The 20,678-nt window shown below is 35.8% G+C and overlaps 1 long non-coding RNA gene across 2 annotated transcripts in view; it reads right to left on the bottom strand.

Annotated features, from left to right (window-relative positions):
- LOC122228029 overlaps positions 1-15,786 on the bottom strand; it is a 106,353-nt gene extending 90,567 nt beyond the window's left edge. For both annotated transcript variants that reach the window (XR_006206362.1, XR_006206363.1), the window contains exon 1: positions 15,298-15,786. This is a non-coding gene — a long non-coding RNA (uncharacterized LOC122228029). The remainder of the gene's footprint in view (positions 1-15,297) is intronic.
- Between the last annotated feature and the right edge of the window lie 4,892 nt (positions 15,787-20,678).

Raw genomic sequence — 20,678 nt, 5'->3', positions numbered from 1 at the left:
TCCTTGTTTTGCTTTTCTTTTTCTTTTTTCTTTTCCTCACAAGAGTCACATTCTACAGGTTAAATGCCAGGATAAAAGAGCTGTAGGAGAAAAGTAGAAATTAATTTTTAATTCTTTCCTCTCTTCCACTCCAAAGGATCTGTTTCTTCCCTGTTCTATCTTGGATTAACTGTGATTACTCTTTAGCTAGATATGCTACTAGGTTATATGCATTATCTCTGGTGGCACTAAGCCTCATGTCTTATTCCAAAGGATAGGCAGGGTAAAGAGGAAAGAGATTCACAGGAAGGTGAGAGAAAAATTCAAGATTCAAATTTTTCCAAAAGATAATATTTACTATTTTATAAAATAAGTAAGCAGATTACTCAAATCATCTAGAATTCTTTATTGCTACTTATTTTTAGCATCAATTTCTGTCTTACTATTTTCAGTTTCTATACTCAAGAATAGTCATCAGTAATTGCCATTCTTCACTTCTATAATTGAATTTTTTAAACTTTGTTAGAATCTAGCAATTTTTCTTTTTTTTTAGATTTTCTTTTCTTTTTCTCAGCTTCTTTCACATAACTAAGGCCTCATATGGATTGATACTAACTTTAATCTTTGCTGCCGTTCAATAATCACACTTCTGTTAAGTCCACATAAATCCTATCTACTAGTAATAGATCAACCAACAGCTGTTTGTTTATCTCAAGATTCCCATTTTTTATATTTGATTTTTAATCATCATCTTCTCAAATTTAGTAAGTTCTGTTCAGACACTTTTTAGAGACAATCAGACTACCCCATTAATTAGGTGAATGTACAGCAAATTTAAAAGAATTTGAAATTTTAACTGTTCACATTTGATACAATATAAGAATCCCCATACGCTTTAACACTGTGTAAATTGGGAAATACAAATGCTGGTAAGCTAAATGGTGTCTGAACAAGAACAACTTAAAGATATACTCACTGTATTAGTCAGAGCTCTCCAGAGAAACAGAACCAACAGGACGTGTGTATACATAGAGAGAGATTGATTTTAAAGAATTGGCTCACACAATTGTGGAGGTACAAGTCAAAAATCTTCAGGGTACACTGGCAGTCACGAGACCAGGAGTCTGCAAACTGAATTCCCTTTTGCTTAGGGGAGGTCAGTCTTTGTTCTGCTAAGGCCTTCAACTGATTGGGTGAGGTCCACCCACACTACGGAGAATAATCTGCTTTATTCAAAGTCCATCTGCGTGTATATTAATATCATTCAAAAAACGCTTTCACAGCTATCCAAAATAGTGTTTGGCCAAATATTTGGGCAATATGTCTCAGCCATGTTGGTACGTAATACTTAACACCACCTGAAACCCTTTATAACTTAAGTATGAACTATTTAGATTAATTGGTAAATATTACAATCATAGATACCTACACACATTTGTTGTTCAAACAGTGGAAAATATAAGACATACCAATTAGTTCATTTTTACAACCTTAAAATGACAAAGGCCCTCTGTTCACAGTCACACCTTGCAGACAGCACGATGTTATTTTGCAAATACTATTTACATGAGTCAGACAGCAGGCAATACTGGATGTGCACGTAACAGGTAATGTCACAGGTAAGACATTGCTGCCTTCTCTATCACTTCTCCGGAAAATGCCCCAAACATAAACATCTACTATTTGAAAGTTTCTGCACTGGAAGCCTAGGGAACATATGCCATTAGAATCTACACTGTGATGAAGGAGCCAAGATGCCGGAAGCATGGAAGTTTTTTTTTTTTGCGTGTCTTGCACCCATGAAATACAGCCAGACCAACACTAAACCATCCTACACACCTAGAAAACTGGAGGATTAACACAACAATCTGCACAACCTGAACCACAGAATTCGGCAGGTACACGGCGCAGAGAGGTGAATTTGGGGAGCAAGAAGCCGCGGAAGGTAGGGAACCACTTTGTGGGCAGAGAGAGGATGGAGACTGGGGAAGGGGGGAGAATACGAGAACAGCACCCCTCCCCAAGAGCAGCTGGAGAGAAAGTGGAAAATTGGAAACAGCTGCAGAGACTATACTGAAAAGGGAGAAAGGAGAAAGGAGAGGGTTTAAATTCCATTAAGACTGTAAACAAGGGGAGCACAAAGGCTGCAACTCCGCAGCTCATTACCTGATGGTGCTCTGGTGGGAAGGGCGAATCCCCAGGAACAGAGTGGGGTCCGGGAGGTTCTCAGGCCACATGGGAAAAAGCGGTTCCACTGCTGGAAGGACGTTTGGTAGAGACTGTTGAAGCCACCTGGTCCCGGCAGACCCCAGAAAACGGCCACATTCGCTGGTGTTGGAGCAAGGTCGTTAAGGGTGAAGCCTGGTCCCAGATGTGTGTTGTGATTTTCCATAATCTCTGAAACGCTGCTGCTATACTATCTCGTGAATTTTTTCTGGGGCAGGCTGGCACCTGGCCGCAGTCTTGGGGCACTGGCAGCAGCAGGGTCCAGCAAGCATTCCTGGGTGCAGCCGACATTCGGCCATTGCTCATTCGGCCACTGCTCGGTGAGACCCTCCCACAGAGGGGGGGAACGGGTCAAAGCCGCAGCCCTTCGGAAGTAACGGGTCGGGGAAAACAGCCGCATCTGAGACAAAACTCGGGACAGAGGTACTGCCTGGGGCTGGTCATGGAGAGTGAAAAAGCAGGGAGTGGACAGAAAGCTGAAGACAGAGGACAGGTGCGCAATTGCTGATCCCAGGAAAACAGATTGGGGAGCTGGCTGGCGCCATTTTCACTGTTCCTGCGCATGCGCACCTAGGAGGGCTGCAAGAGTACACCCCAGTAGGCTGTCAGCGCCATCTAGTGGAGAGTGGAGCTGTTACAATGAGCCCCGCCCAACCGGGCCAACTTCACTCTTCAAGAACACAAGTCTCACCCCCTTCTTTTTTTTTCTTTTTCTCTTTTACACTTCTTTTCTTTTTCTTGAATACAGAAAGAGAAAAAATTCATTTTTATTTTCAATTTTTATTGAAAATATTTTCTTTAGTTTTCATTACTATATTCTTACTTTTGTGTAATTTTTTTCAAATTCTATTTTACTTCCATCATGTTATTTTAGTCGACTTCAGTGTATTCACCTTTTCAAATTTTCAAAAAAATTCCTTTTATTTCTTTTTTTCTCTTTTTCATTTCTTTTCTTTTTCTTGAATGCAGAAAGAGAAAAAAATTATTTTTACTTTCAATTTCCATTAAAAATATTTTTATTTAATTTAACTATATTTTTGCTTTTATGTAAATGTTGTCAAATTCTATTTAACTCCCATTATTTTATATTAGTCTACTACAGTGTATTCACTTTTTCAAATATTCAAACGATTTCCTTTTTTTCCTTTTTTCCTTTTTTCTTTTTCTTATCTTTTTTCGCTTTCATTTCTTTTTTTCTTGAATAGAGAAAAAGAAAAAATCATATTTTTAATTTTTATTAAAAATATTTTTCTTTAATTTTTTCTACTATAGTATTTACTTTTGTGTATATTTTTTCAAATTCAATTTTACCCCATCATCTCATTTTAGTCTACTTCAGTGTATTCATTTTTTCAAATTCTCATACAATTTCCTTTTTTTTTCTTTCCCCCTTCCCTTTTTTTTCCTCTAATCTGTCAAACCACTTTCAACACCCAGACCAAAACATACCTAGGATCTAGCATCATCTATTCCATTTGTTTGTGTGTGTTTAATTTTTAATTTAACATTTTTTTATTTTAATTTTTTTTAATTTCAATTTTTCTACCTCATTAATTCCTTTTCTCCCTTCAAAATGACAAAACGAAGGAATTCACCCCAAAAGAAAGAGCACGAAGAAACGACAGCCAGGGATTTAAACAGCACAGATACAAGCAAGATGTCTGAACCAGAATTTAAAATCACAATAATAAGAATATTAGCTGGAGTCAAAAATAGATTAGAATCCCTTTCTGCAGAGATAAAAGAAGTAAAAAATAGCCAGAATGAAATAAAAAATGCTATAATTGAGCTGCAATCATGGAGTGATGTAGCGGCAGCAAGGATGGACGAGGCAGAACAGAGACTCAGTGATATAGAGGACAAACTTATAGAGATTAATGAAGCAGAAAAAAGGGGGGAGAACAAGGCAAAAGAGCACAATTTAAGAATTAGAGAAATCAGTGACACATAAAAAGGAACATCAGAATCATAGGGGTCCCAGAAGAGGAAGGGAGAGAAATAGGGGTAGAAGGGTTATGTGAGCAAATCATAGTGGAAAACTTTCCTAACCTGGGGAAAGACACAGACATCAAAATCCAGGAAGCACAGAGGACCCTCATTAGATTCAACAAAAACCGACCATCAACAAGGCATATCATAGTCAAATTCACAAAATTCTGAGGCAAGGAGAGAATCATGAAAGCAGCAAGGGAAAAAAAGTCCCTAACCTACAAGGGAAGACAGATCAGGTTTGCAGCAAACCTATCCAGAAAGGAGTGGTAGGATATATTCAGTGTGCTGAATCAGGAAAATATGCAGCCAAGAATTCTTTATCCAGCAAGGCTGTCATTCAAAATAGAAGGAGAGATAGTTTCCCAGACAAAAATTAAAGGATTGTGTGACCTCTAAACCAGCCCTGCAAGAAATTTTAAGGGGAACTCTCTGAGGGGAGAAAAGATGAAAAAAAAAAATATATATATAATATATATATATATATATATATATATATTATATATATATATATATATATATAAACAAATAAATAAATACCAAAAGCAACAAAGATTAGAAAGGACCAGAGAACACCACCAGAAACTCCAACTCACAAGCATCATAATGGCAATAAATTCATATCTTTCAGTACTCACTCTTAATGTCAATGGACTCAGATGGTTCTCCATCCCCTGATTTTCAATCTGAAGGTACCTTTAGGTCTAAAGTGGGTCTCTTGTAAACAGCATATAGATGGATCTTGTTTTATTATCCGTTCTGTGACCCTATGTGTTTTGAATGGACCATTATCATGCTAATGGTCAACAAAAGAAAGCCAGAGTAGCCATACTTATATCAGACAATCTAGACTTTAAAATAAAGACTGTATCAAGAGATACAGAAGGTCATTATATCATAATCAAGGAGTCTATCCACCAAGAAGACCTAACAATTGTAAACATTTATGTGCCAAATGTGAAGGCACCCAAATATACAAATCAGTTATTTACAAACACAAAGAAACTCATCAATTGTAATACCATAATAGTAGGCGACTTCAACACCCCACTCACAGCAATTGACAGATAATCTAATCGAAAATCAACAAGGAAACAATGGCTTTGAATGACACATTGGACCAGATGGACTTAACAGATATGTTCAGAACATTTCATCCTAAAGCACCAGAATATACATTCTTCTCCAGTGCACATGGAACGTTCTCCAGAATAGACCATATATTGGGACACAAATCAGCCCTAAGTAAGTACAAAAAGATCAAGATCCTATCGTGCATATTTTCAGACCACAACGCTATGAAACTCAAAATCAACCACAAGAAAAAATTTGGAAAGGTAACAAATACTTGGAGACGGAAGAACATCCCACTAAAGAATGAATGGGCTAACCAAGCAGTTAAAGAGGAAATTAAAAAGTATATGGAAGCCAATGAAAATGATAACACCACACCCAAAATCTCTGGGATGCAGCAAAGGCAGTCATAAGAGGAAAGTATATAGCAATCCAGGCCTTCCTAAAGAAGGAAGAAAGATCTCAGATACACAACCTAACCTCATGCCTTAAGGAGCTGGAAAAAGAACAGCAAATAAAACCCAAAACCAGCAGAAGACAGGAAATAATAAAGATTAGAGCAGAAATTAATGCTATCGAAACCAAAAAAACAGTAGAACAGATCAATCAAACCAGATGCTGGTTCTTTGAAAGAATTAACAAAATTGACAAACAAATTGATAAACAAAATTGATAAACAAAAGCAAAACTGAACTACTGGGACCTCATCAAAATAAAAAGCTTCTGCACAGCGAAGGAAACAATCAGCAAACCTAAAAGGCAGCCAACAGAATGGGAGAAGATATTTGCAAACGACATATCAGATAAAGGGTTAGTATCCAAAGTCTATAAAGAACTTACCAAACTCAACACCCAAAAGAAAAATAATCCAGTGAAGAAATGGGCAAAAGACATGAATAGACACTTCTCCAAAGAAGACATCTAGATGGCCAAATGACACATGAAAAAATGCTCAACATCACTCATCATCAGGGAAATACAAATCAAAAGAACAATGAGATACCACCTGATACCTGTCAGAATGGCTAACATTAACAACTCAGGCAACAATAGCATTTGGTGAGGATACAGAGAAAGAGGATCTCTTTTGCATTGTTGGTGGGAATGCAAGCTGGTGCAGCCACTCTGGAAAACAGTATGGAGGTTCCTCAAAAAACTAAAAATAGAACTACCTTACAACCCAGCAAGTGCACTACTAGGCATTTATCCACAAGATACAGGTGTGCTGTTTCGAAGGGACACATGCACCCCCATGTTTATAGCAGCACTATCAACAATAGCTAAAGTATGGAAAGAGCTCAAATGTCCATCGATGGATGATTGGATAAAGAAAATGCGGCATATATATATACAATGGAATATTACTCAGCAATCAAAAAGAATGAAATCTTGCCATTTGCAACTACGTGGATGGAAATGGAGGGTATTATGTTAAGTGAAATTAGTCAAAGACAAATATCATATAACTTCACTCATCTGAGACTTTAAGAGACAAAACAGATGAACATAAGGGAAGGGAAACAAAAATAATATGAAAGTAGGGAGGGGGACAAAACAGAAGAGACTCATAAATATGGAGACCAAGCTGACAGTTACTGGAGGGGTTGTGGGAGGGGGGATGGGCTAAATGGGTAAGGGGCACTAAGGAATCTACTCCTGAAATCATTGTTGCACTATATGCTAATTTGGATATAAATTTTAAAAACTAAAAAATAAAATAAAAAAAAAAAAGAATCTACACTATGATGGCTTTTCATGAGCCTTTGCTACCTTATATTTTTTCAGTAACTACCAGGATCCAGCCTAGGTGAGGGTATAAGTAATAAAGTGATTTGAACAACCTCCAGAATAATGGATAGGATGATCTCAGGTAAAACTATGATGTAGAATTTTCAAATAAAAACAGAACACAATTTCATAATACTGCCATTTAGATATGTATTTCTTACACATTGCCACATATACCTCCCAGAAGACTTTTTTTGATCTACACATTTCATTGCTGATGTCAGTGGTTTTCAAACTTCTTTCTCTCAGCATTGTAAGTTCAGTGTGAAAACCACTCAGTCCTGGGCAAACCACAGGGCTTGTCACCCTAATACCAGTGACTGATTCGGACAGTGACTCTCAGTATGGAGTGCATTTATAGGGGTGGGGAGGACATAGAACTGTAATACCCATATTTAAGTTTCAGTTTTTGAAAAGAATAAAAAAAGAATTTTAGCACATAAGATTACAAAAACAAAATCCAATCCTGTAGTTACCACTATTGTTCAATGAAAGAAATCAGAGTTTAAGGTTTAAATATGGCAAAATAGAAAAATATGATCTCAGAATAAAAGACAATCCTTAAAATTGAGAACACTGTATTTTCTCATTTTATCATAGGTGGCTGAAAATTTCCCCCACTGGAGGGAAGGGGGCGTCTGGGTGGCTCTTTGGTTGAACCTCCCACTTCATCTCAGGTCATGATCTAAAGGCTTATGAGTTGGAGCCCCACGTCAGGCTCTGTGCTGACAGCTCAGAGCCTGGTGCCTGCTTCGGATTCTGTGTCTCCCTCTCTCTCAGCCCCTCCCCTGCTTGTGCTCTCTCTCTCAAAAATAAATATTAAAAATAAAATTAAAAAAATTCCCCCCTCATGTGACTAATAAGCTTTATCTCTCCTCCTTTCTGTCACATGAGCCTGTCCCTTCCCCTTAAGGATACACATCACATCTATTTTTTTTCTTTTCTTTTTGAAAATACAAGTAATTCTTCTTTAATTTGAAAGAATAAGAACAAGGTAAGTGGTCCTTAATACTTGAGGAAGGGAGAGTACATGGCAGTAATGCTTTAGGGTTTCAAAAGAATCTACTCCTTCTGAAAAAAAAATGCACACATGCACACACACAGAAAATATCGCCTATAATTTCAGGGACTTCACAAAGCCTCTGGAACCCAGGGATCCTGGGATCAGAGCTCTTGTTCAAACACAGCTGACAAATGTTTAATTATCTTCCAGTCAAATACAATCAAATGGCTTCCTTGTGCCTCACAACAGCAGTGATGAGAAAATGATTGTACTTCTCTGAGGCCTCCACTGACACACATCCCCAAGATCAGCCACATCAAATACACCAGCTAGGTGAAACTCATAACACCACGGAATAAGAGTGAGTGAGGCAACTGGCCTGGATAGATTTTTGTCACAGAGCAGCATGACAACGGAGGGACTTTATAACATTTAAATTTCAAATAAATAGTCTCAGGCATACAGAGCCTTTATACATGGGTTAACAGACTCTTGCTTTCTGGGGAAAAGATTCAGGTAGATGTTTGCTATTGAAATCTTCTCAGGTAATTAGTCCCTAAGGTGCCTTCCCTTTCAGCCTCCAGCTGTTCATGCTAATGAGATGTTACTCGGTGTCAGGAATTCCCATCCTCCAGCATTAAGTGGTTAACCAATAATGGGGTGCTTGAGAAAGCCGGGCACATAAAAGGAGGTGATGAACAACTTAAACTTAGTTACTTCTGCTTTTATCCACCAAAATAATAATAATAAGGCAGATTATATCTATAAAATTAGTATTAGTAGTAAGTCCTTCTCTGATAAAGCACGTATTTTAAAAGAGAAGAAAAGATAAAAGGTTAATATTTCAGCCACAACTGGAGAATATTTCAGCCACAACTTTAGATATATCACCTGATTTCTGAAAATATTAAGCCCGCAAAAGTGATTGAATGTTTCTAAAACATCATGCCTTGTCTCTCATATTGACAATACTTACGTGGAAAATTCTAGCTGGCCCACATAAAGGGCTGTAGAAAGTGAGTTATAAGCTTCACATTGTGTGTGCTGTGCTCTCACAACACTGTTGAGCCTGCCCTGGCCTGGCACTGAGTGCATCATAGTTTGAGAAACTGATCATCTGTGCGAAAAGTCTTGAATTTGATATTTAGCTTATAATTTAAAGATAATGCATTGTCACAGAGACACATTTAGTAATTTCTAAATAGTCATATTGCAGAGCACATGCTGATCAAAATGCAATAAAAAAGAAAGTGAAGCTGGACTTAAAGACATATGAAAAAACTAACATCAATGTTTAAAATACTTAGATGAATGAGTAAAACAAAATTAAAAATACAAAATGAAAGTTTGAAAAATAAAGTGAATTAAATCCAACTTCTGGGTATTGTGAAGGCTATGCTTTTATTACTAAACAGGAAAGTGTAAATAAATTCATTAAATTTTAAATAAAGGAAACAGGAACAAAATGAAAGGTTAAGAAACTATAATATAAAAGGAAAACTAACAAATTACAGTATATAGAAGAAATGTCAAAAAAGACATATAGCAATCCTCTAAGCTGGTTATAAAAAGATAATAGAAATTACACTGAAAATTACTCCTTGGACAGCATGCCCAATAGAAAGGATAGAGAGACAAAGACAGAGAGAAGGAGAGAGAGAGAAACTGAATTTACATAAGGATAGAGAATGGGATAAAACTAAATATACTGAGAAAAATAAAAGATTTACAAGTGCATAAAAGGAGAAAATTTTGTCAATAAATTTAAAAATACAATAAGTTATAAAAAGATTGCTCTACTGGGACACCTGGGTGGCTCTGTAGGTTGAGAGACTGACTTTGGTTCAGGTTATGATCTCACAGTTCATGAGTTTGAGCCCCACATGGGTTTCTGAGCTCACAGTGCAGAGCCTGCTTGGGATTCTCTCTCTCCTTCTCTTTCTGCCGTTCCCCCACTTGTGCTTTCTCTCTCTCTCTCAAAATAAATAAATAAACTTAAAAAAAAAGATTGATCTACAGAGTATGAAAGGATATTTGTCATAAAATTAAAAACAAAGATTTATAGTTCAATCTACTATTAATTAAAATGTATTTTGGGGGGTGCCTGGGTGAGTCGGTTGAGTGTCCGACTTTGACTCAGGTCATGATCTCACAGTTTGTGAGTTTGAGCCCCATATCGGGCTCTCTGCTGACATCTCAGAGCCTGGAGCCTCCTTCAGATTCTGTTTATCTCTTTCTCTCTCTCTCTCTCTCTCCCTCCCTCTGCTCTCCCCTGCTTTCACTCTTTCTCTCTCAAAAAATAAAAATTAAATAATTAAAAAAAATAAAATGCATTTTTATGTAGACATTGTATATATTTATGTGTGTGTTCAGATACAGATAGAGATGTATAGGCATAATTTTATAGACAGAAGCACAATAAAAAATAATCTTAAATTCCTGACAAGGTTGTAGGTTTTGTATTGTTTTGTTTTGTTTTAAGGTGGTAGGTTTTGATATCATTGGCCATCATATTTAACTTTGTATTTTAAGTGGAAAATGTATTTTAAATTTAATCTTTACCTTTTTAATTTTTAATTCATAAAAAAGCCACTTTAACAAAAAATAAATCTGAAAAGTTACAGCTATACTAGGTAAATATAAATTGAGTTACAATTTATATGCTTGGAGACATTATTCTAATTATTATTACCATCATTTTTATTGTTACATGGTTCCTATACTACACATAGAGAAGCATTAGCAAAAACCTTTAAAACAAATTAGAAATCTTTACAGTAACACAATTTAATTTAGGAAAAAGTATACAGTAAAAATATAGGCATTCTACTATTTCTTAAATAAAGGAAACCCCATTTCTGAATAATCAACTGTCATTTTTCTCATTGATAGATCTGGCTAATATCATGATGATGTTTGCTATAGAAACCTGTGGTTCATCACAGTAAATTCCACAAAATACCCCTGTTCAAAACTCTTTCAAATGTAAGAAAAATTACCTGTTGGATTTAAGGCCAAGAGAAAATGTAGATTAGACAGAAACATTCATGTCTTACAGGGAGGAAGAAAAAAAAAAAAGAAAGGAAGGAAAATATTCAGGTGTTAAATGCTGGATAATTGTCTTTTAACTGTCCTTCTATTAAAGAAAAAAAAAAGTAATAAAATTCTGTCTTTGGGAAACCCAGCATCACCATTCCATTCACTTCTTTTCTGGTTTTATTCTAATGTGGAGGGTTTCAGTCCTCATTGGATAATAGAATTCAATGGGTAGAGCATAAGAAATATTTAGTTGAATGATATAAGGATTTTACTATTTCAGAAAAAATGAATACTCATTGTCTGACAGCTGATGTAAAAGAATCACTGTTCTCTATTTTTCTTAATGGACTAAGACTAGAAATAATATATTTAATGTAAAAAAACAAATTGGGATGGGAATTTTCAGTCCTGTCTACAGTCATTGTCTACAATAATCTAGGAATTCCCTCAGTTCTTTTTTTTTTTTTTTTTTTTTTATTGGCTTTGGATAATTTTGGATAGCCAATGATCTTTCCTTAGCTAATGTACCATCTTCAGCTGGCAAATCACTACCAAGGTAATGCACTACAGCTCTGTAGTTTTAGAAACTTTCTGCTCCTTCCTAGCTAATAAATTTCTCTGTATTTATGATCCTTTGGTTTGTTTCTATTTCAGAGTCCAGTTTTTTTCTGAAAAGCCATGTTTGCTTTGGTTCTTAGCTTTTCAGTTTTCTAAAGCCTCTGAAAATATTTGTCCTTAAATTAAAGATTGTTCAGGACTGAAAATTCCCATCCCAATTTGTTTTTTTAAATTAAATATATTATTTCTGGTCTTAGTCCATTAATAAAAATAGAGAATAGTGATTCTTTTACAACAGCTGTCAAGGATACCTCAAAATATATTTTGAAAATATTTTCAAGCCAATCATTAAAATTTAGGTAGCACTCTGCAGAAAATCTTAAATAAAAGGGTGGTTCATATATAGATTTAGGAGAGCATGGAAGGGGAGGCAAGCTATATAAATAGGAGGTAAGATTAAAGTAGGGTATAGGATTTGGAGCAGAGGAAAGACATTTTAGATGATTTCAAGGCTAGTTGTTTCTTTCCTTTGACCTTTCCAGAATTTCTCTGAGGGAAGAGATGTTGGATTTTAATTTCATTTTAAAGCCTCAGCATAATAATAATAAATAATGATAATAATAATAATAAGGCCAACTATTATTGCTTAATACTTCCCCTCCATTTTTTTTCTATGGCTTCTGTTAGATGTATTATACTTAAGATGCCAAAAGGTTCCCACAATAGCCACCAAAATTCTAATTCATCCCTATGCCATTTGCCAAGTCAATTATTGGAATTTATATTACAGTGAAAAACATTTTGGAGTAGACATTCTATAGGAATAGGAGAGTGGCTGTAACTTAAAAACAAAAAGAATCACTTTCTCTCTCACACACCCATGCACACAAACACATCATGATAGCCAATTTCTACTAATATTTCCTGAAACAACAACTTGGATTCTTGATTATTTTTGTCAAGACCAGATGACTAATAACCAAAAAACCTATTAGTTCACAATGTATTAGGATGGAGAAGAAAGACCTTCAATGTTAAGGAGAGTAACATTTCTTTGAATGGGCAAGGCAGATAATTTTCTCATATTTTTTTACGGGATGTTTGTTTATAATTCATTATTATATGTATTTGCTAAATTCATAATTAACGGTTACATATTTCATAATATTTTGGCATATGAAACCTATTTATTTGAAAAAATAACTTTTTTTATTATAAAATGCTCACGAGAGAATATATAATTATTAAAGTGATAATAAAAGTAATGGGATGATCAGAAATTCCAAGAGATGTTTCTTGAACATACAATAGAAAGTTGGTATAAATGAAAGAGAAAAATGGCTAATTTAGCAACGGCATAAAAAATTGTCTGCATACTCTCCCAGGAATTAAGAAAGGTAATTTGTGGGGCTCAGTCAGTTAAGCAACTGATTTCGGCTCAGGTCATGATCCCATGGTCGGTTCGAACCCGGTGTTGGGCCCTGTGATGACAGTGAGAACCTGGAGTCTGCTTTGGATTATGTATCTCCCTCTCTCTGTCCCTTCCTAGCTTGTGCTCCCTCCCTCTCTCTCTCTCTCTGTGTCTCTCTCTCTCTCTCTCTCAAAAATAAAAACAATTTTTTTTTAAAAAAAGAAAAGGTAATTTGTAAAACTATTTAACAAAATTATTAATCAGACGAAATAAAAAATTGTGGAAATTGGTAAGAAATATATGATTCGCAAAAGAATTGTCATATGTAGGCTTGTATACCAACATGCCATCTTTCAAAAATTTAGAGTTTTTCCAATATTTCTTCTCATGCTTACCCTTCACAAATGTTTATGCCTAGCTATGAATAAATATTGATCAGATGTTGTGGTCATCTTTCTTTCTTTCTTTCTTTCTTTCTTTCTTTCTTTTTTGTGGATACAGTAGAAAGTAACAATGTTAAACATACTATCCACACAGGGCAACGGTGCTAAAAACATTTGATCCTACCACTAAGAAACCAGAATTATGGTTAAAATATGGCAATTTGTGGGAACACAATATAGGAAATAAATAATATAATATTCCTTTATATATAATCTAATAAATCTATGTGATAGTGCCTTCTCAATCAGTGAAATACACAATAATCACATTATGTTTTCCCTGAACTTGTCCTTTGGGAACAACTCTGTCACCAATGATATATTTTATCAATGAGGGTACAGTCAAGATATAAACCACAAAGTAATTCAAAAAGGGAGTGTAACTATAGAGCTTCTATAGGGGTCTAATGAATAGCCTGGAGATACCCTAGAGTACTTAAGGAAGAAACAAACTTGGAAAGGCATTATTCCCAAGGCTAGGAGTCAGACCTCATTGGAGAAGTATGGCTTTAACCACAGTTTAACTGGAAGACAGAAAAGCTCTCTGAGTTTCTCCAGGTAAGAGCTGGTGTGCAGTCATCAAGCAAGCAAGAAATATTTCTCTAGGGTGCAGTTGGGCTAAGGCCAGTGGGCATGAAACTAATTAGAAAATAGACACCTTTTCAGGGTACAGGTGGGCTGATCTAGCATACACTTCTGGGAGCAAGGGGGTGAGGAAATTATGGTGAGAGTGGCAAGGAGAAAACAGCCGTCCAGGCTGAGGTAGGCCGAGGTTGGAGGGCAGGTGTAAGAAAGAAAGAGAAGCATCGAGAGATCATGAGCTGGCTGGATAGTGCACAGTTCAGATGTGTGGCATTGGTGTAGGAATGGCTTCACTGAGGTGGTCACTGAGCCAGAGCTGTAAGCTTATTGAGAGGCTAGTTTCTCTGCATATATAGCTGGGCTGTCCCACACCAACACATAATACTGTCAACAGTAAGAGCAGAAAAAAATAAAAAATAGAAGTACATTAGAACCAGAAGGAGACGACCTTTTCTCCAAGCCTGTACTTACATCATCCTATCCTGACAAAAATTAACATCTTGCTCTCTACAAAGGAGAAATCTTAGAGTCCAGATCCATTATTGCAGAACAGGAAAGAAAATAGTGGATTTGGAGTTGAGAGGTAATAAATTGATAGTTGATATGCACGTGGTCCTTTTGGGATTCCAAACATCATGCTTCACCTCCTACCTCACTGGGATAAAAGCAAAAAAAACCCTGAATATGGTTTTTGGGCCCCTGACTCTAGTCAAGCTGAATGTAAACTTGGCCTTGGGAAGTCCACTCATACGAGTAATATTAGTCTTTGGCTCCGGCTAAACTGAGTCGTCTATTTGTCGTTTGTACCTGAAGAACTCCTAGTTGGTACAAAAACAATTTTCTAAACAGAGGGAAAGATGGTACTGAAGACAGCAAGTCAATTTTAGGTCTAAGATTTTGTTCCTAGTGTTTCACTTAGAGACTTTCATTCCTTACGGGGAATTTCTTCATGAACAATTGAATAGAGTTTCATTATTCAGAATCATACTTAACAGATGTTAAAAAATCCTTTCACAGACTTCTCTGTTATCATATAAAGAGTTGGGAATTCATTATCCCCATCTTCACAAGAAGATAAAATTGAGAAAACCAAAAATTTTGGCCTTTTTTTAGATCCTCCAGAGAATTGAGACCATAGGACAACAGCCCCTCAGAAATCTGGAGAGACAGGCAAGTAAAGATGAGTACAGACACGAATAACTTACCTGGAGCTGAATTGGCTGGAGCCAGTAACTGGTAGAAACACTTAACTGGTAACTTTGATGACTTTCTGCAGGCTGAATGTGCACCGGCTTGACAGATAGAGACTCCTGGGGTCCAGTCCTAGTGGTGGTCCTAAATTTCTATGGGTTTTATCTTTAGTAACCTTATAAGGTACTCACTGAGAGTTGCAGAAATATCTCCCTAGTATTTAGTACAGGCAGAGGAGAAAAGTTCCCATTTTGAAATATACTTAGACTATAAGTAACCATTTTGAAATATGCCCAGAGCTGTCTCCATAATGAAAGTTTACCATCCAGGGGAGACAATATTATCAGAGCATTATGTGACCTGCAGAAGGGCAGTTAGACAACTCCGTACCCCTCTATCCATTCTGTCTTATGTAAAGAGAGAAAAAAAAGGTGGTGGTGGGGGGAAGGTATGAAGTGCTTCTGAGCCACAGCCCAGTGATTCAAGCTAACTAAAAACTGAGGTTTAACTCTTGGATTTTAGAATGTTTCTACTTCCCAAATTCTTAACACCGTATCAACAAGGTTCTAGAAAAATAATGGTGGATTATAACTGAGCTGTAAGGCACAGACTCTGTTTAAGAACTTGTTATGGAAATCCACAGCCAAGAAAGGGAAAAAGTGACAGTGAGGACCCTGAAGCCTCTGGCACCCACAACTACAGCAAATATTAAACACAGTCCAGCACTTGGCCAAGTTGACATAAATCCTCACATGAGATGCCTAATTATTTCAGTTTCTATTACCCAACATAACATGTCCAGTTTTCAACAATGACAACAAAATACAAGACATACTAAAAGACTAGCAATAACATGGTCTTAAGAGGCAAAGTAAACATTAAAACAAGGCTGAGAGACAAATCAGATTTTAGAATAATTAGGTAGGAAATTCAAAATCACCACAATTAATATCTTCAAGGTGCTAATGCAAAATGTAGGCAGCGTGTATGAACAGATGCGTAATGTAAGCAGAGAGATGTAAACTCAAAGCAAGTTTGAGAAGGACATGCTAAAAACCAAAGACTAACAGAAGTGAAGGATATGGATATGGACAAAGAGAGTATCAGTGAGCTTGAAACATGTCAATAGAAAATTTCCAACCTGAATGCAAACAGATAAAAGTTTAAGAAGAAGAAAAGAAAGAAAAAATCCAAGAACTATGGAACAATCATTAAAAACCTATGGGTAATATCATACTTAAGGTAAGAACTTATATGTTTTTCCCCTAAGATCAGAAAAAAGGCAAAGATACCCCTCTTATTCAACATTGTACTGGAAGTCCTAGTTAATACAACGTGAAAATAATATACTGAGATATGAAGAATGGAAACGAAGAAATAAAACTTTTTGTTTGCAGATGACATTATTGCCTATGTAGAAAATCCTAAACTATCAACCAAAACATTTTTTTTAAATGTTTATTTATTTTTGAGACAGAGCATGAGCAGGGGAGGGGCAGAGAGAGATAGGGAGACACAGAACCCAAAGCAGGTTCCAGCCTCTGAGTGGTCAGCACAGAGACTGATGCGGGGCTCAAACTCACAAACTGTGAGATCATGATCTGAGCTGCAGTCAGACACTTAAACGACTGAGCCACCCAGGCCCCCAAAACGTTCCTGATTGTAAGTGATTTTTTAAATTTTTATTTACTTATTTTAATTTCTTTTTTGAGAGAGAGAGAGCAGGAATAAGAGGGGAAGGGAAAGAGAGACGGAGAGGGAGAATCCCAAGCAGGCTCCATGCTCATTGCAGAGCCGGATGGAGGTCTCGATCCCACGACCATGATACCATGACTTGAGCTGAAATCAAAAGTCGGCTCAACCCACTAAGCTACTCAGGTGCCCCTCTAAGTGATTATGCATACAGGGTCACAGTACGCAAGGTTAATACACAAAAGTCAATTGCTTTTCTAAATGCCAGCAATGAATAATTCAAATCTGAAATTAAAAACACCACTGTATCACACTGCTCAGGCTACCATAACAAAATACCACAGACTAAGTAACTTAAACAACAGAATTTTATTTTCTCACAGTGTGGGGAGCTGAAAGTCCAAAATCAAAGTGCTGAGTAGGATTGGTTTCTGGTGAGAAGTCTCTCCGTGGTTTGCACACACTGTTTTCTCATTGTGTGTTCACGATACCTTTTCTTTGAGTGTACACAGTCCCGGTACTTCTTCATCTTTTGATAAGACATTAGTTCTATTGAATTAGGCCCACATCCTTATAACCTCATTTAGCCTTAGTTACCTTCTTAAAGGCCCTGTATCCAAATACAGTCATGCGGGGAGTTAGGACTTCAACCTATGAGTCTGGGTGGGGGGTGGGGGGGGGGAGATACAGTTTAGTCTATAAAACAACTTACATTAGGACAACAAAAAATGAAGTATGTGTAAATAAATGTAGGATTTATAGGTGGAAATTATAAAAACCCAATTGAAATAAATCAAAGATGGTCTAAATAAGTGGAGAAATATTTCACTTTCATGAGTAGAAAGACACAATATTATTAAGATGTCAATTTCCCCACCCCCAAAAAGATGTTAATTTTCCCAATTTGAGCTATAGATTCAACACATTCCAGCAAAATCTTGGCAAACTATTTTGTGAATATTGAGAAACTGATTCTATATTTCTATGGAAAGAATAGCCAACATAATCTTAAAGAAGGAAAGAGCTGGAATACTGACAACATTCAACTGTAAGATTTACTATAAAGCTATAGTAATGAAGATAATGTGGTACTGCTGAAAGAAGAGATAAATAGGTCAGTAGAACAGAATAAAGAACCCGGAAATAAAATAGAAGAACCCAGAAACAACATAAAAACCTACACATGAATGTTTACAATTCACAATTACCAAAAATTGGAAATCACTAATATGCCCTTCAATATGTGAATGAACTATGATATATCTGTGTAAAGGCATACAATGGAGTGTTTAAAAGAATGAGCTATCAAGTCATGGAAATACACTAATAAAACTTAAATGCACATTGTTATGTGAAGAAGCCAATAATGAAAAGCCACATACTGTATGATCCCAACTGTATGACATTCTGGAAAAGCAAAACTGTAGAGAAAGTAAAAAGATCAGTGATTGTTAGCAGTTCAGGGGAGGGAGGAAGGGATCAGTAGATGTATACATCTTATGTATCTTATTAACTCTGTCAAGGAGGATTTCAGCCAACTGAAATTTGCCAAAAATAAAAAGTTCAATTTCATAAGATACAAACAAGGAAGATTTATTATTTTATCTATCAGGGGTTATATGAATAAAGAGTGGCCACTTGAATAAAAATATTTTATAATAATTTATATTTTATTGTGACATTATGTGAAATATAGCCTTTTCACTCTAATTTCTTTTAAAACTACCTCAATCATAAATATATATTTGTCTCTTCCTTGACAAATTTGTACAGTTACAATGTCTATAATGTCCTTTATAGTAATCTCCTTATTTATTTTTGCCTCCAGAGAATGAACAGTGTTTTTGCTGACACACAGTTGTACCTGGTTTTCAGTCATGTTATTTCTGCAGTATATCTCAGTTGGGAGTGCCAGAGATTTATGGCAAAGGCATAACACGATTATTAAATCCATTCTACTTTTCTAAGAGTGTCGTGAGACTGCAGCCAAAAGGAGTAAAGTCTACATTGCTCTTCATATAAACATTTCTTTTTTTAAAGGCTATGACCAATGCTATTATTCCCCTTCATTCACAATATATTTTTATGCCCAGACTCTCAGGATAAAAATTGCTTCAGGTTAATAAATTAGAATTTTGGAAAACATTTCTATATTTCAGGTGAACAAAACCACAGTTAACTTCTATTTTTAAAATTTATAAGTTATAAAGATCAACAGAAAATCACTTAAAATCTACTTGTGTGAGTAATTAGTTTATAGAGCAACTATGATACCCTATCTTTTGAATCCAGAGGGTACCAGAATGCAATATGTATTATATACTAGTTACTATTCCAGACATATGTTCTCTTTTAAAAGACTTGAGCCAATTATTTTAAATTGAGTGCTATTTTAAGAATTATTATAATTTCTTATTAAGGTTTCCTGGGCCAGAACATAGATAGATCCAGTGATAGATAAAGGTGTAATTTAGAACAAATAATGTAATTTCTTACAAAATATGGTCATCAAATCACGAAGCATCATTTAATTTGGATCCCTAATTATAATGGGGGAAATCCCTAAATCACAGGAAGATTCCCTTATTAAAGATTATATTCCTCGCTATTATAATAGCTATAAAATAAAAATTATGTTTCTGACCCATTTTCAGGTTAATACCCTACCACCCCCCACAAGAGGAGAGTCTACCATACCGCCAAAAGAATACAGAAAACATATTGGTTTATGGCCTATAAGGGAATTTTCCAAACATTTAAACCGTCTTTGTTCATTGGTTGAGAAAATTCTAACTTACAAGGCTTTAGCCATATGTTTCATCATTTTTATGTGCTATTTCCTTTTCTTTTTTTTTTTATTTTTTTTAATGTTTATTTATTATTTTGAGAGAAAGACAGCAAAAATAGGGGGAGGGACAGAGAGGGAGACACAGAATCTGAAACAGGCTCCAGGCTCTGAGCTGCCAGCACAGAGCTCGACACAGGGCTCAAACCCACAAACCTTGAGATCATGACCTGAGCCGAAGTCAGACACTTAGCTGACTGAGCCACCCAGGTGCCCCACCTATTTCCTTTTCTATCTGCCTATCTCTGTTTTAATTGTCCTTGTTGGAATTTTGCAAAGGCGGGGTCCCCAGTAAGTTTCAAAAGTGATGTTTATAGAAAGGGATCTGTACACAAGATGTTCTGATATTTCTGGTGTCCTCTCCACAGTACTGGACACTAGAGACTTACTTATCTCTCTGAGGCATTGCCTTTGCGGTGGTCTCAACATCTTGACACCCTAGAATTATTATGCTTATCATCTATAAACATATAAAAACAATGAAAGAAAAAAGTGACATTCAACAGATAAAATTATCTTTGTAATATTTCTTATGTTGTGAATAATGTATTCTAAGACATAGAAATAATTTTTCTTCTAATAGTTTTAGGCTAAGCATTTCCTTTATTTTAATTGTAATTTATTCATGATAAAGAGAGTCAAGTCTATCAGAGAAAATGACTAAATTAAAAAAACAAGAATAAATTTTACCAATAATAAATGATATAAACAATATTATGTGGAATCCTTTCAATCAAAAGCTGTGAAGGGTTTGAGATTTAACCTTCTTGAAAGATAACAAGTTAGCCTGCCACCATTTTTTGGGTTCTGGTAGAAGACAAGACACTAAGGTTAGAGATGAAGGACAACACTTATTAT

The sequence above is a fragment of the Panthera leo genome, chromosome C1 (genome assembly GCF_018350215.1).
Source record: "Panthera leo isolate Ple1 chromosome C1, P.leo_Ple1_pat1.1, whole genome shotgun sequence".
NCBI lineage: Eukaryota > Metazoa > Chordata > Mammalia > Carnivora > Felidae > Panthera > Panthera leo.
The sequence above is the reverse complement of the archived record's forward strand: the minus strand, read 5'-3'. Positions and strand labels throughout refer to the sequence as shown.